Source organism: Centrocercus urophasianus, unplaced genomic scaffold (genome assembly GCF_019232065.1).
Source record: "Centrocercus urophasianus isolate 14NV4802_14NV808 unplaced genomic scaffold, USGS_Curo_1.0 seq_32, whole genome shotgun sequence".
In the NCBI taxonomy this organism is placed as follows: Eukaryota; Metazoa; Chordata; class Aves; order Galliformes; family Phasianidae; genus Centrocercus; species Centrocercus urophasianus.
Genome location: NW_024884889.1, coordinates 4,389,590 through 4,405,034, shown reverse-complemented (window position 1 = coordinate 4,405,034; position 15,445 = coordinate 4,389,590). Strand labels below are relative to the sequence as shown.

General features: G+C 35.6%; 1 long non-coding RNA gene across 1 annotated transcript; it reads left to right on the top strand.

The window, feature by feature from the left end:
• The first annotated feature begins 3,941 nt into the window (after nt 1–3,941).
• On the top strand, nt 3,942–12,883 carry LOC122166194. Its single transcript, XR_006170715.1, has 3 exons — nt 3,942–4,015; nt 5,098–5,196; nt 12,802–12,883. It is a non-coding gene; the product is annotated as an uncharacterized LOC122166194 (long non-coding RNA).
• Nucleotides 12,884–15,445: the final 2,562 nt, after the last annotated feature.

The window sequence follows — 15,445 nt, the reverse complement described above, 5'->3', positions numbered from 1 at the left end:
TTTAGAATTTAAAAATTCAATACAGCAGGCTTAAGAGTAGAAAAAGATCAAACAGACAAAACACTTTATAGCTTGATAATTTTATCACTGGAGTTCAAATATTTGTTCAAGGAAGTAATTGCTAAATAGAAGTTAGAATAAGACATGGAGATGTGCAAGAGAACAGCAAGTTTGAGACTATTGGAACATAGGAAATTGAAGGTTTAATCCGCAAAATTAAATCAGCTTCTCTGTGTGCTTAAAACAGGCAACTGGGCTTTCTTCATTGCTTTTGTTCGTCATGACCAGAAATTTTATTTTGGGCTTGAGATATTTGGTGGACTGAATTACTTAATGAATGAACAATTGCTGATGAAAACTTGTTACTGGAGAATTTTTGACAGAGCATTACTTCAGAACCATGCAATACTAGGTTACATCCCAGCAACCTTGAGAGCATTCCCAACTGCTCCTTTCAAAAAAGCATTGGTGTATTTTTGTTACAGCTGAGTTTATCAGAAAAGATACAGTGGTGGTGGTTGCAGTAAGTTGCATTTGAATGAATATTTTCTCTGAGATATACGTCCTGAACTTGGAAAGCAACTGTGGCTTTTTTTTTTTTTTTTTAATAGAAAATACTGTGTGGAGTACAATTCAAAAATAAATGACCTCATGACTTGTATTTAACACAAAGCGTGGCTTATAAAAATAGAAGGAGCCTCTTATGCTTTTATGGTTTCGGAAGTAGCTTCTCATGATCTTTGATGAATGCTTTTTCTCCAAGGAGAAACTAAGTGATGGTATTAAGAGCCATCAAAAAAGGCATGCTTTACATCCTAGACCCTTGATCAGAAAATTGCATCAGAACTGAGGAAGCTGCATGTCACCAAGGTTGGTCTATGTGTTTTCACTTATGGTGGTATCCTGTTTTAACAGGTGCTGAAACACCTCAGGTATGGAAATAGATTTCTGTCAAAAAAAAAAGAAAAAAAAAAAAAAAAAAAAAAAAAAAAAAGGAATAGTCACCAAAACCCAAATCGCTTTCTCTGATAGTGCCTGAATGTACCATCTGTTTCCATTGCGTTACAAATTGATGCAGAAAATTGATATGCAGTACTGTTTCTGTGTAGCTTCTCATTTGCATTTGCTTTTGTTGAAAATGGATGCAACTGAAAACCATCACACTGAAATATGCCAGACTCTGGAAGGAAGTGTTGAAACCAGCCTGGGGTCTTCCAGTCCAACGCTGGATCCACATCTAAATGTTGCAGCTGCCCACATACATATAGTATGCTGAAACACAACTTTGGATCTAGGCACCACACAGATTAACAGATGTTCAGGATTCTGTGCCAAAATATCCACTTTTATTTATGAATGTAAGAATTGAATAATTATAATGACATAAGGCCTAGTAGCTAAGTATGTTAAATAACCATCTAATCAATTAACTGAGATAGCCAGTATCTAATAGCAGCAGTATGGTTACTTTCACTCAATACCAAGAACATAAACTCACTTTTCTTTTTCTTTTTCTTTTTCTAATATGTGCAGAACAATGAAATCACTATATTACAGTTTGCCATGGCCATGACTGTGATTAATCTCAGTGTAAATCACCATCCCAAAATACCATTTCATCCTGTGTCTGGAGAGAATAGAGTTATAGTTTTCTAACCCCACGTAATTGTCCAGATCACTCCTAGGCAGAAATAAAGCAGCCAAAGTGCTTCTCAGACCTAAGCTGGTGACATATTTTCTCTGTTGGACACTATACTGGGTGACAGCAGATATAAATGATACTCCTCCCTGACATCCACTTCTTTCCCCACATGATCTGTACTAGAGAGGCTTTAGGAGCCAACAGATGCAGAAACTAGTTCCAAAATCTGCAAGCCTGTAGTGGGTTTGTCTGAACAGAGCTCAAATGTATTTGTGAAACAAGTATTTACATGGGTTTTCTTCACAGTAGAATGAGCTTTCAATATCTATTCTATTCCAAAAAGCAGTATCTTCTCTCTTTTGTCCTATAATAATTCTGAAATAAGATTTTCCTTAGTTCTGTTCTTTTGTTATTATATTTATTTTAAGTGCTTCTGGAAGGAAGAATTCATAAAAGTTTGTCTTTTTTCAAAGATACATCATACTTTGCTATGTGAACTGACTCTCAAGTATGGTTTCCAGGACAAGTGTGAGTACAAAACTTGCTGTGCGTTTGTATTTCTGTTTTAGAATAATTTGTTCAGAAATATGAATGCAGACAATGCAGAACTTCTTTTGGAGCTGATGGATTCAAAGAAAAAGTCATCTGCACAGTTACTGAAAGCCGTGGCAAAAATATCCACATTTCTGCAATCCAGGCAAGTCCTGGTTACTTCTTTATATTTATTGTTAAAGAACTGTAGCAATTTTTCTCATGCAAATCTCAACCTGTACTGCTAGGTAATCAAGCTGCTGCTTTTTTATGGTTTTGAGGATATAGTCATGAAGTTCTGTGTTAATTACATAGTATTATTTATCCTTGTGTTGTTTGACATGCAGAAAATTCTAAAGAAGGAAGAATTCCAGAATAGCAAATGTACTGAGAAATGGCAGAATTAAGTCTACTATACATTTGCTCTAGGAAATGTAAGCACAGATGATAGAGTGAATCTGGAAACAGATACAGTGTCTGTAAGATCATTTTTTTTATTATTTGTTGTAGGTATTCAATTTAATTTTTAGCAAATGAAATCTAAATTGCACGTCTTATATAAGATGTATACAAGATTTTGTTCAGACTATGTAGAAGAGACTGGAGACTTTTAAAAGATAGCTTGACATGAATATTACCATTAAAAAAAAAAGCCAAAGATACTATGGTATAATGAACACAAATTATTGTAGATATATTGGTAGTATATTTTAGCTGCAGGACTGTGACAATATGAGCGACCTCAGCTGTTTGGCCTATGGCTGTAATCCTAAATGGTGTTGAATCTCCTGTTGATTTTAATGATTCTGAGTTACTGAGATACTATCAGTTTTCACACCGCATTGAACTTGCTACAGGTATGCTTTCTGAAATTTATGTTTTATAATCTTCTCTCTGGACAGCATAGCATATAAGAGCATCAATGTCAGTATGTTTGCAGTCTATGGAATACACTGGGAATTGTGCATTTCTATTTCAATCAAATATGTGGGGACACAGATGCTGTCTGCTGCTGATAAGAATTTGGTGATCTGCCTTCTTGTAAAACTGTGTTTGTAATCACAATTTGGGGACTTCTTTATATTGTTATCATGGCTTGATTTCACTTACTCGTATCTCTTGAAGCATTTGCAGTGGCATATCTGAAAGATGTGAATTTTAGAGAAATAAAATAACTTAATTTTAAAATGACTCTCCTTTATACACATAGTAGTGCTCCATTTTGTAGTCACGGTAGGCAGAGGAGGCATAAACCAATCTCAGCGGACCTTCTTGTCTTTAGATTTTGCACTTCTCCCTTTTGGATGTTAAACTTCAGTGTTATTAGCCAGATTAGTTACTACCTGATTGTTCTTGATTCCCAAAGATCTGACATCCTGATGGTAACCTTTCAGGAAATAAAAAAGACACAGATTATTTGCACATTTTATTAACATATATATATTATATGAGTATTTTCACATGCTGTTCAGAAAGATAACGGGGAGAAAGAATAAAATTTGAAACTAGGTAGTTTAATTTACTTTTGTACGCACTTGTCTGGAAATTTTCAAGACTATTTAGCAGATAACAAGTTTTCTGAGAATGAATGCTTTTTCCTTTCCTGTTCCTCTGTTTTCAAAATGTTATTCAGCAGAACCCATGAAATATTGCTTTGTAGGCTACAACATTGAAACAAACAAAAAAAATGGCACCTTATTTTACTTTATAGGGTCAACTGATTTTTTTTTCTAAGTTGTTGAGGATGAAGAGATAAAGGATCAGACTTACGAAAACATTTTAATGAGAAGAGTGAATACCTGAAAAATGGATAAGTGCCGATTGAAGGCTTTTTTTCAAGAAGTATGTATTTTTTATAAATATTCCTGATTGATTTCTTATTCAGTTAAATTTTTGATGTAACTGTTGAACATACTTTTGAAAGGACTGAATGTCAGAAGACCTGTATTCCCTGTTAGCACTTCCTAAAGAGCACGGGAAATGATTACACATTTTAATGTGTAAAAATGTAGGCCAGTTCAAATTCATCTGATGAGCACAAACAAGTTTCCAGCCCTCTTCTCACAAAGATCCAAATAACCAATAAGTGCAATGTTAAGAACTCATTTCATGATAGAGAAATGAGATAAAGCAGAGAATAAATTACTTGTCCAAGGTCTCAGAAATAGTAGTTGAGAGAAATGTCAATGAAATCAATGTATAGCAGCTTCTTTTTAACATAAATGTTATACTGTAATTTATAGAGGTGAACTGATACTATCCTGAGATCATGCAACTTTCAGTCAAGAAAAAAATCCAGATTTAGATTTGCTGCTACAAAATCTGTAGCTGTATTATGTGAGGGACTCAGAATCTATAGCTACTTAGAGATTTTTTGCCCTGCAAGAAACTCTAAAGATAAAACAACTCTAAATCAGTGTTAAAGTAACATTAAAGTGGTATTGATCCTTTTGAACAATGGAAGTGTATGTATTTGTGGTTATCTTATCCATCAGTAAGATATATGGACAAAAGAAGCTTACAATCCTTATGTTTGTTGACAGAGGCAGTAAGAAAGCATTGGCAAAACAGGCTTTTATTGATCATTTATAAGCTAATATCTTTCAGCTAGGGAACTGTGCCAGTCATTCACTGACAAGATATAGATGTAGAAGGTGGAAATTTTGCTGTCAGCTGATGAGGAACTGCCAATGTATTCCTCCCTCTTGTATCTGAGGTTTCTCAACTTCTGGAGTTCTCAGCAACTGGGAATAGCTGCTGAGTTTAGTAAACTTGAAAATAATTGTTTTTTTCTCTTCAGCAGGTGTGTTTTTTTTTTTTCAGTTGGGCCTCCCAAACAGTTAGAGAAATAAGATCTGAAGTAGATGTATCTCAAGCTGAAATAATCTCAGCAACAGCTTTAACTGTTTTTCCATCTCCTGAAGGTGTTTAGATGTACATTCTATCCCTCAAGACCAATGTGATCAATCTCTGGACAGCCAAAAGTGTATTGGTTAGCACTCCATCTAATGGCAGCATCAGAGGTAAGTAATGCCACAGGAATTGACTACCTCTGCAGAGTCTCAACCTCTGCAGAGAATCCTTTAAAAATGGAAAGATGTTTGGGGGTAGTTTGGGGAAAATCTGAGTACAGCCACGCTTTGTCTTCAGAAAGAGTGAAAAAACTTCCAGTTTTGCAGGTTTGAAACAGTTATATATTTATATAAATTTATATATATATAAAAATATAATTTATTTTTATATATTTTATATATATATATAAATATATAAGTATATTTATATATATAAATATAATTTATTTATATATATAAAACAGCTTTTACAGGCATTGAGAACGCCATAAACTTGAAATCTAGTTATGCTTAGAAATAATGAAGAAGCATCCTAGCTTCTGAATGGTCCTCTTGGCCTATTTTTGTGGAGATATGATTGTGTTTTCCTGGGTTGTTTTTTTTGGTTTTTTTTTTTTTGGTTTTTTTTTTTTTTTTTTGCTTTTTTTTCTACTGCTGTAGTAAACAACAGAGAAACTACTAAAGCAACATGTTATACATGATTATACATGGCAAGGAAATAACTATGCATCAACTCTGTGAAAAGATAGAAAGTAAATAGCCTCTGAAACCAAAAAAAGCAGAGAAATTATTTTCTTGCTAACCTTTAAAGGCTGTACCAATGTTAAACGTTGCATCCAGTACTATGTGGAAAACAGCAGGACAGCTTTATCTTCTTAATTTTCTCCCAGGCAAAGTATTGGAAAAGTATTTCTGGCTTCCAAAAAGCTAACTAGATGGCTTGTGGAAAAACTGATAAATGTGTAATTGTCACTGACTATAGAAGTGAAATTGTTATCAATCGCTACTTTTGTGATGTCTTTTCTAATGTACAAGCTTTGGGAAATAACTGAATTTTATTACCTTGTAAGGATACTTGAACAAATCTGTTTATATTCCAGGCACATTAATGCTTATAGTGAGTTTCTAATTTGAACTGTGGGAAGTGCAGGATGACAGATAGCTGAGCTTTCACTCTTTCCTCAAACGTTGCAACTGGGGACACAGTTGGAAAGAAAAAACTCACTAAACTCATTCTGGTGTTGAATGGCATACACAAGAATTTAGTGTTAGACATCTTGTACAGTCCAAATAGCAATCCCAGCTTTATCATAGGAGCCTAAAATCTATTGCCTTTAAATTCATTTGTTCTTGATTTCTAAATGACTGGGTTTTCTTTATATGCAGTCATCTATACTAGTCACCTGAACCACACTGCAAGGGTCAAATTAATATTTTATTTTTATATGTGCAACATAACTTATCTCAACTGATTTCATCTAGTGATTCTTCACTTTGAGTGCTTGTGATAATTTTTCAATGTTTGGTTTGGTAACATTTAACATTGAGCTCCAACCCTGTCAGACCATCTTTTAGGGATGATCCTGAAAATATTTTAAAACAGGCAATTCAGTTCAACCTGAGTTGCCCAATTAACTGTGCTGGGAATATACCAGTTAACAAGCTCTGTGAAATTTGTAAGGATAGGACTAAATATTGAGCATATTAGACCAAAAAAGTAGTGAAGTACTGTAAAAATGCAGAATTCTATTATTTGCATACTATCTATCATTACATAAGTGTGCTTTCCAGTGTCTAGTGCATTATACATTTCTGAGAGAGCACATGCGTTTGAAAAGTGGTGTTTCTAGAATGTAGGAAAAGGGTTCATCTTACTTCTTAGATCTTTGCATAGCTTTTATTTTCATAACCCTTGCCATCGTCTTTAGTTATGCATATTTGCCTGTGTTTCAACTCTCTCATCTTTTCTATGCTTTATAGAATATGTTAATACACTCTTCTGTTAGTAAATAATTCCATATTTTACCTTGATCACCTTGATTCACTGAACTCTGATTCAGGCATCAAACCAAGTAACTCTCCTGTTTTGACTCCTGTGTCTACTTATAGTTATGAACACCCTTTTCCCACTTAGTCATAATTTGAAACAGATAAAAAATTCCTCCTATGTTCCTTTCTGTCATTAATATCTAAAGCAAAAGGCACAGGTCCTGCCTAATTATTTTTAATAGCTTCTATTAGCTGTCCACTGTCTTTGTCCAAATCTCATCAGTTGTCTATGGGAGTACAGCATTGTATAAAATCTGGAGATTTATTCTAGGCAAACGTTACTCCCGTAGCATCTGCACTACTTTGTGCACTTTGATGCAGTAGTAAAAATGGTTTCTAAGCTAATGTCCACAGCTGGTTCAAAACTAAACAAATGTTTTAGATCAAATTCATAAACGCAAAGCTGTTCCTGAGGACAGGTGTCAGATTTCAAATAGCTGGGTTCCATAGTGGGCTACTAATCATCAGTCACAAGCCTTCTAGCTTCTTCCAGTTAATTGTACAAACAGTCACAGTCTCAGATGTTTTAATTATTTGAGATGGATCAATTATGCACCTAAGAATTCCTCTAGGGCATGCATGTGGGGTTGTGGTGACTTATTATTATTTGTAGGAAGGTTGTCAGCCAATATGAAAATTGAAACAGTGCAGCTAGAATTACCAACCACCCACTATCCAAATCTGTGAACACATGAACCAAGCAACTCGCAGAAAAATAGCCTGGAAATTGGTTGTCTAAACTGTTTCAAGGAAAGCTAACAAACAGTAAATGCATTTAGATGATGAGACTTTGGCAAACAATTTCTAATTCTAATAGAGAAATGTTTGTAACAAGTATTATTTGTGCAAAACAGAGAGGTAGCTTTATTGACTGTCATGAAAGTACATGGAAAGTTGATACATAAGGCCTTGCTTCTCAAGTCTGTCCTCATTTGGATTGTTCTGCATAACTGTGATTGAAATTAACCTGATTTACAGTTTTCTGGGTAGCTTTGGGCTTTTCTTCATGTAATGAGTGTTTCTTGGCTTCTTGAATTATAACACTGCACATAGAGCATTTCCACAGACCTCCGCTGTGTAAAACGGGAGTTCTGTGCTTCTGAAAGGATAGCTTCTGTGGATTTGCCTGTGAAATTGTAAAACCACACTGAAGATGGCTCTGTGAGCATATAGAAAAAAATAATTTTGGAAATCATTATGTAGTATCTGTCTTGTCAATTATGTGCTCCTGATCTTTGAAAGGAGATGAAAACATATCTATTCCTGTATTATTGATAGAGCTGACTGATTCTGTTCTTCTGTTCTGGCTCTGTTTGTAAATATTCTTACCATATTTTCATCCTTTGTCATTTCCATACTTTTTTTTTTTTCCTTCATTAAAGTAAAAATCATCCCCAGCTGTCCACATTGTGAACATTTACAGAGAAGCAGTTTACTCTGCTGAAAGGTTCTGTACTATTTGATGTTCGAGTTTCATCCGTTATTTTTCAGTTGATTTAGCAATCAGTATGATTTATGTTTACCTCTGATATCCAAATGCTTATTTTAGAAAGATTTTTTTTTTTAATGTTGTTCAGTGCTTAAGCTTATGGGAACATATATCAGGATATTTTGCACGCTCCATTTTTCTTGGGAAATGTAGATGATTTGCTACTCTTTCATTTGGTGATAGAATTTTGAGGGTGCCTGGAGACCCTACCATGGATCAGAGCCCCTCTGCTGCCATTTGTTGCACAGAAACAAAACATAATGGAATGCTGGTGGGAAGGTTTGGCCTCTTCCGCCATACCACCACCATCTACATCAGATGTTGCTGGCCAACGGAATAAAATGGGAAGCATTACTTTCAGAGCTGCCCTTGGATGTGTAGAGAGACTGGAAGATCTTCCTCATAGGAGGCATTTCAGGATGGATTTTGTTAAACGTAATCAGACTTCATTGTATACAGTTGTGAATACCATAGGTTATGAATTGGTCCCATATAAGCAGATAATTTGTTCAGATGCAAATCTTGCCCAAATACTGAAGCTGGCATGGGTACATCAGATTGCGTTGAGTGAGCAGATGGCTTTTACACTGCCCTTTTACAGCTGCTCGCTGAATATTTCAGTTTGAGTTACTTCTGACTAGTAAAGGCAGTCAATCAAAGATGTAAATGCAAAGTCAAAAAGGGCAGAAAAATTTTTAAATTCCAATTTTTTTTTCAATTTCTGTAATTATGATTTGAGAAGTACATAAATGTGTGTGCAAAGCGGTCATTTAGCTTTAGCCTTAGCTAATCTATTATGGATCCAGAAAAAGGATCATCAGCTTATGTTCAGTAGGTGAAGGAAAAACTCATACAGCATAGATGATGAAGTGATATGTGTTTTAACCAATGTGACAGTTGCTTATCACTGTCAAATAGTGTGTACTTAGGTGATTCCACATTTTGAGAGACTTTTTGCAGTGCATAGCTTAACAGGCATCTCTACACCTCAACTTATTGTTTTACATTGTGCAAATCAAATTTAAATTCACAAAATTATTAATGACTAATCAAGGGCTACTGAGAGATGGTAGTGTCCCAGGTGGTTGCAGATTGTTCCAGTGTCACTATCTTTTTCTCTGCTCCAATACTTTGAAAGAGCCAGAAGTCAACTTCAATTTATTGACTTTAATTAAATTCCACCTGAATAAATATGCTTTACAGTAAGTTGAAGGAGGTGCTATAGTTTCCTGTACAGTGTATGCAGCTGAGATACAATCTGATAGTGTACAGCCTTAGGTTCTAAGTTACTCTGTTCAGCAAAGGTAAGTACCGTATAAATACATAGCTAATAACTTAGATGGACCTGTAAGGTACGTTTTATAGAACAAGTAAAGCAAACTTGCATGCAGAATATTATTTTTGAATATGCTGTCATTATTCTTAGAATTATGAAAGTCATCAATAGATCAGAAGTTCATTACACTTCCAAGACACAGTCCCAATTAAAATTAGCAGGGTGTTCATTTAGTCAGATATTATCCTATCATCTACCATTATTACATGAATGAAACAGTTAGTAAGGGATTCAGATAGTGGAATACTTTCTGCTCAACAGTCTTGCCTTCAGTAGAATGACATTTATGAATGGTATTTTTAGATTTTATCTGGGATGTAAGGAATTCAGGCAAATGCCAGCTCACTGTCATTCTCTTTCTCAATCAGTACAAAATAGACAAAAAATACTTTCCATCTCCCAAACCTGGACCACAGCTACCTTAGTTGATGTGAGACAAAAAACAAAAACAGCCAAACAGAAAAGGACGTGGAGAATTTTTTAGCTTGGCCAAGGATTATGTTAGTACAGCTTTGAATCATGTATAACCTTAGTCTAAAACTCTTATATCTCCACTCTTTTATGTTCTGTGTAATAACAACCTTCTCAGAAAAAGCAGAACAAAGTAGGAATAAATTCCTTACAGGATCTTTTCTGGCTTTGCTCGGTGACTGTATTTCTCCCTCAGTGATCAGTGTAGTAGCATACATTGGGTTGTCCCTGGGTAGGGCTGCACATATCTCATGGAAGGAGTCCATGATGTGCCCCCACATAGGGCATGAGGAAGCACAGTCTGGCCAGCCTGGCAGGATGGTGCAGACTTGTTTCAGAAGTTCAGGGATATTGCAGCAGACTCATGACCAGCTGAAGTTTTTTGTCACTGTTTATGCCTGATGTAAATATATATCTCATTACCTATCAATACTGAAGTGAAAAGCACAAAAATATTTAAATGCTCTGATTAGGAGTGTAATTTCCTAACAATGCTTAAACAACTACTTTTCTTTCTTCTTCGTAGTCAGTTGGTAATTGTGACATTTTTCTTGGCTTTAACTGTGTGTCCCTGAAGGCAAATTAAAGACCCCCTGTGATTAAAACAGTGGAAATCATGTTGTTGAAGTGACATTAACAGAGATTCTTATTAAAAGTTGGCCCCTGCTGCTTGTGGTTTCTCAAGACATAATACTTCTTTAGCAAATTTTAAAATACAATTACATGATGCCAGACAACTAAAAACCATGCTATAGCACAAATGTTAAGTGAGAATTGGAGAAGTAATTATGGACTGTCATAATACCTGGAAGAAGAAGCGCTAGTAGATTGTTCAGTATTAAATTTAACAGATCAGTGGTTTTGTTGCTGATGTGAAGCAGATCTCTTGGCATAATATGATTGTATGCAGAAGAATAGTATGAGCCGCTCTACTGTTTTAAAATTTGCAAGGCATTTATGTAGTGTTACACAAATACATAGCATTTATGTAGTGTTACCCAAGTGCTGGTGGAAATATAATGCAATATCCTTTGTAACCCTCTGCCACAAAAGTATGTTTAAATAAGTACTTAACGTGACATGTATCAGAAGAAAGTAAAAATGCTATTTTCCTGAAACCAGTTAACACTTTCTCTTGAATCAGCAGCTTGTGCTTCTCTTGTAACTTACACAACGATTCTGTTTTTACCTCTACAGCTTATTTTCCTTTCCCTTTCAGGCAATTGCGAAAGCCAGAAAATGGCCTTTGTGGTAATGCCACTGAGATTCATAACATGAAAGCAATCTCATTATCAGTTTGCATTCCCAGTTGGAAATCGGAGATTGTTCAGCACATCAGACAGTTGAGATGGGGCATGTAATGTGCAGCCCAAGGGCCAAGTGAGACCTGCTGAGTCATATAATGTGGGTTCCAGCTGCCCTCCTCCTGTAGCCGAAGGATGAGGACAAAGCAGCAGAACTGATTGATGCTGCTAATGAACACGAACGACAGTGAATTACTTCCCATCTGCATAACGTGAAAGGAGAAAATACAATCAAATAAGTCCTGTGCTCTCATAATAAATATCTGTGGTTTATATAAGTGTCTCTTTGTAAGTAGCCTGTGTACTTTTGGGTTTTCTGAAGGTAAGCCAATGCTGAAATTAGTGCATGGGGCCAGAGGCTACTACATGAAGCGTGAGTTGCTCTTTGCTTAATAGCAACAGAAGAGGACCACTAGAATCTTGCTTTGTACAAATTCCATGGTAAACTCTTTGTTACAGGAGCAAAAAGGAAAGGAAAGAACAATTCCTGCTTCAATAAGTTGCTTCTTACTCCCTCAAACCTTGGATCTTAGCCACTTGGTCCAAGTAAAATCCCCACTGCATCAGTGAGATGAATCGAGGCCTCTTCCTGATGGATCTCTAGATAACGTTGCATAGGCAAAATTCTATGCTGTGCAAAGAGTTTCAATTATTTTAATAATTGTTTCTGAGTTGCTGGGAAATAAACTCTGAATCTATCATTATTTCATCCAACTGTGTAAATGAAAAATGTAATTGATATAAATAATGTTTTTGTCTTACAGGGTTTCAACAAAGATCTATGAGAGTTTAAAATTCAGAGGGCTCTTTTGTGCCAAAGTTCTAATAATGCATTCATTAGCAAGAAATTACATTGCAGTGTCTGTTGGGCTTACTTCAGTGAAATTAGAAATTCTTTGTTGGTAATTTCATCTTGATGTTACTTCTCTCTATTCACTTGCTCCAAGATGAAGCTTTTCTAAAAATCAGCACTAATACAGTAGCTAAACGTTCTTAATGATATTTAAGAAAATTCTGGGATACAGCCAAGTAATTGATCTTTGAAACCTTGTATTTTATCCGAAGTTCCTAAAGCTGTACACAACTTCAAGCCTATCCTTTTTTTTTGTTTGTTTTTTTCTCCACAGATCTCATCTTTACATTTACAGAGATCTTGAAATTATAAAAGAGGTTTAGCTGAGTGACATATATGTAAAGTGAAGATCCTTTTTTTACCTGGAAAGAAGCACATACAGGTAATGCCCAAGCATTCACATGAACCTCACAAGGTGGGTGGGGGTGTGTGAACATGCTCTTCTGAAAGGTGAACATATAGCTTACTCAAAGTAGCACTCAGATTTTGTGTGAGGATTGTGGGAAGCTATTTGATGTTGTTTTTGTTCTTTTGTTTGTTTGTCTTTACAAAAATGGCAAAAATTTTCCTGGGGTTAAAATCTGAGTTTGGACCGTCCTGAAAATTCTGGAAGAAGGAGTCTCTGTTGCTCTGTGAGTCACGATGAGAGCTGCCAGAAGGTCAGCTCCTCCCGTAGTATGAACTGCATGAGAAGCTAAGAAATCATGAACCTTGACTAGCAGCATCATTTCAAAAGATGAGACCAGAAAGCATCTTTCTGTGTCCTGATAGATTTTATTTCCGTAAATCATTCTTTCGTTGTCTCCTAAAAGTATAATTGTCCTGAAAGTGTTCACGTCTTAAAACTATTAATTCACTTTAGGTTTTATTTTATTTTGTGACTTATGATGTTTGGGAGTGCTATTTTGCACTTGCTGTTGACAATCGTGAGGGATAAAAAACTTAAATTTCCTTAACGTTAAAGCTGAAATTTTCTTCCAGTCTCTTGACTCCAGGAGCTCAGGTCAACTGCTGGCAGACGCTCAATAATTTAGCCCTAATAATTGCTATGATTTTCTCTGTTACAGTACCATCAGTGAGATGAGAATACGAATTACTAGCTGTGAATGAGTATAGATCCGGTGTTGTCCTAAATCCCTTTTGAGCTGCTCATAAAAATAGACCTTAATACTATATGAATATATCAGCTGGGGATTTCTTTACTCTGGATAAACTGTAGTGCTGGAGAAGAATGTCATCTATAAGCCTAATAGGGGCAACAATGTTATGTACCACTCCATTAGCAGTTGTATTTGTTGATACATTTAAATGACTACGATCTGCTATGTAATGAGCTTTAAAGTGAAGACAACTTCTGAGATTAGTGTATGATTTATGTGTTGTCTGGTTTCAGTCTGGATAATGGCTCTGATGTACTTCAAAAACTGCAAACAACAACAAAGCCAAACAAACTTCGGTTCCTAGAGAGGTGTTCTAGTCGTGATCAGAAATGTTACAAGCTACAGAACAAAGACCAAATGGTTCAGAGAGTGATAGTGTTCTTGAAAGTATTCATGTAACTGTTTCTAGTTAAAAATCCTGAGAATAAGCTACAGTACCTCAGAGCTTCTGTCTGAGTATACACTTTGCAGTATAAAGACAGGTTGGATAGCCAGCTTGCTGCCTTCAGTAATCTGTGTTGTATTTTGCCTCAGACTCCTAAAACAGGCGTGAATTACATTGTTCTGAGTAACATTTTGGGGCAGAGAACATTGGCGAAGCGTAAAAGAATTCAACAGGCTACATAGCAGCTCATCAACAGCACAATATAACAAAACAGAGAGACGTTTTATTAACTTTTCAAGTTGCTCTTGTTCCGCTGTTCTGAGAAGGTGTTGTTCTTTGTTTAAACTTCATAGAGGCAGGAGCAGTCTCCAGAAGCAACGGCCACCAAATACAAGAGAATCCTTTTTTTTTTTTTGTTTAGCAGTAAAGCATGCCACAGAATGAAGGCAAGCATTGTGAATGGCACAGCCTAAAAGCCCCTCAAATTAAAAACATAAAGGATGCAAACCTCTTACAGATGAACGTGCCAGGAAAATAACACTGGGAAAGTAATGTCTGTCTCTGAACAAAGAGAGCTCTTTGAAAGTAAAAATAAAGAGATATAGCAAACCAATAAATACAATGAAGACATCAAAAGAACTCACCAAAAGTGATTATATCAACTCAAAAATATTAAGTATTCTAAGGTGCAAAACAGATCAAAGGCTTCTTAAAGATATCAAAGGGGAAGCCTATGAGGATACTAAGAAGCAAAAATAAATTAATGAAAACTTGTATATGTATACCACCGTTTACAGTGGAAAATGGAATACAGTAATCTAGGATCAGCCAAACCGTTTGGTAGCAATAATCCCTTGGTCTTTTATGGGCTGAAATTAAAATGCAATATATATAAACCCTGAAAATTCGATTGAGTTTGCGGTCACGGTTACGTAAAAGCCTAACCTGCAAATTAATTAAACTTCTTTGAATGTCAGAATAAAAGTGATAGAGAACAGGAGATCGATGATAGGGTATTTAAACATCAGGGAAATCTCTGACTTGGATTCAGAAGAATTTGATGAAGAACTTCACTGGAGTAGTTACACTGATGCCAGTTAGTAGGCAGAAAGATAGATATTCTAGTTTTTAAATTAGAGTCTGTGTAGAGTAATCTAGAATGTATTTCCACATCTTTTTGGTATTCACAAACTGAGAATACAACACTTGAGGATCTCATAGGCACAAACTATTCTTTTGAACTTGGGTCATGACAAAATCCCACTTAATGTTTCTCACTGAGACAGTACATATGGTTTCTGGGTTTTTCTTTCCTTCAGGGCATTTTGTCTCTTTTGCTTTTCTGAGTATGTGGATACCCAGTACGTGATAAA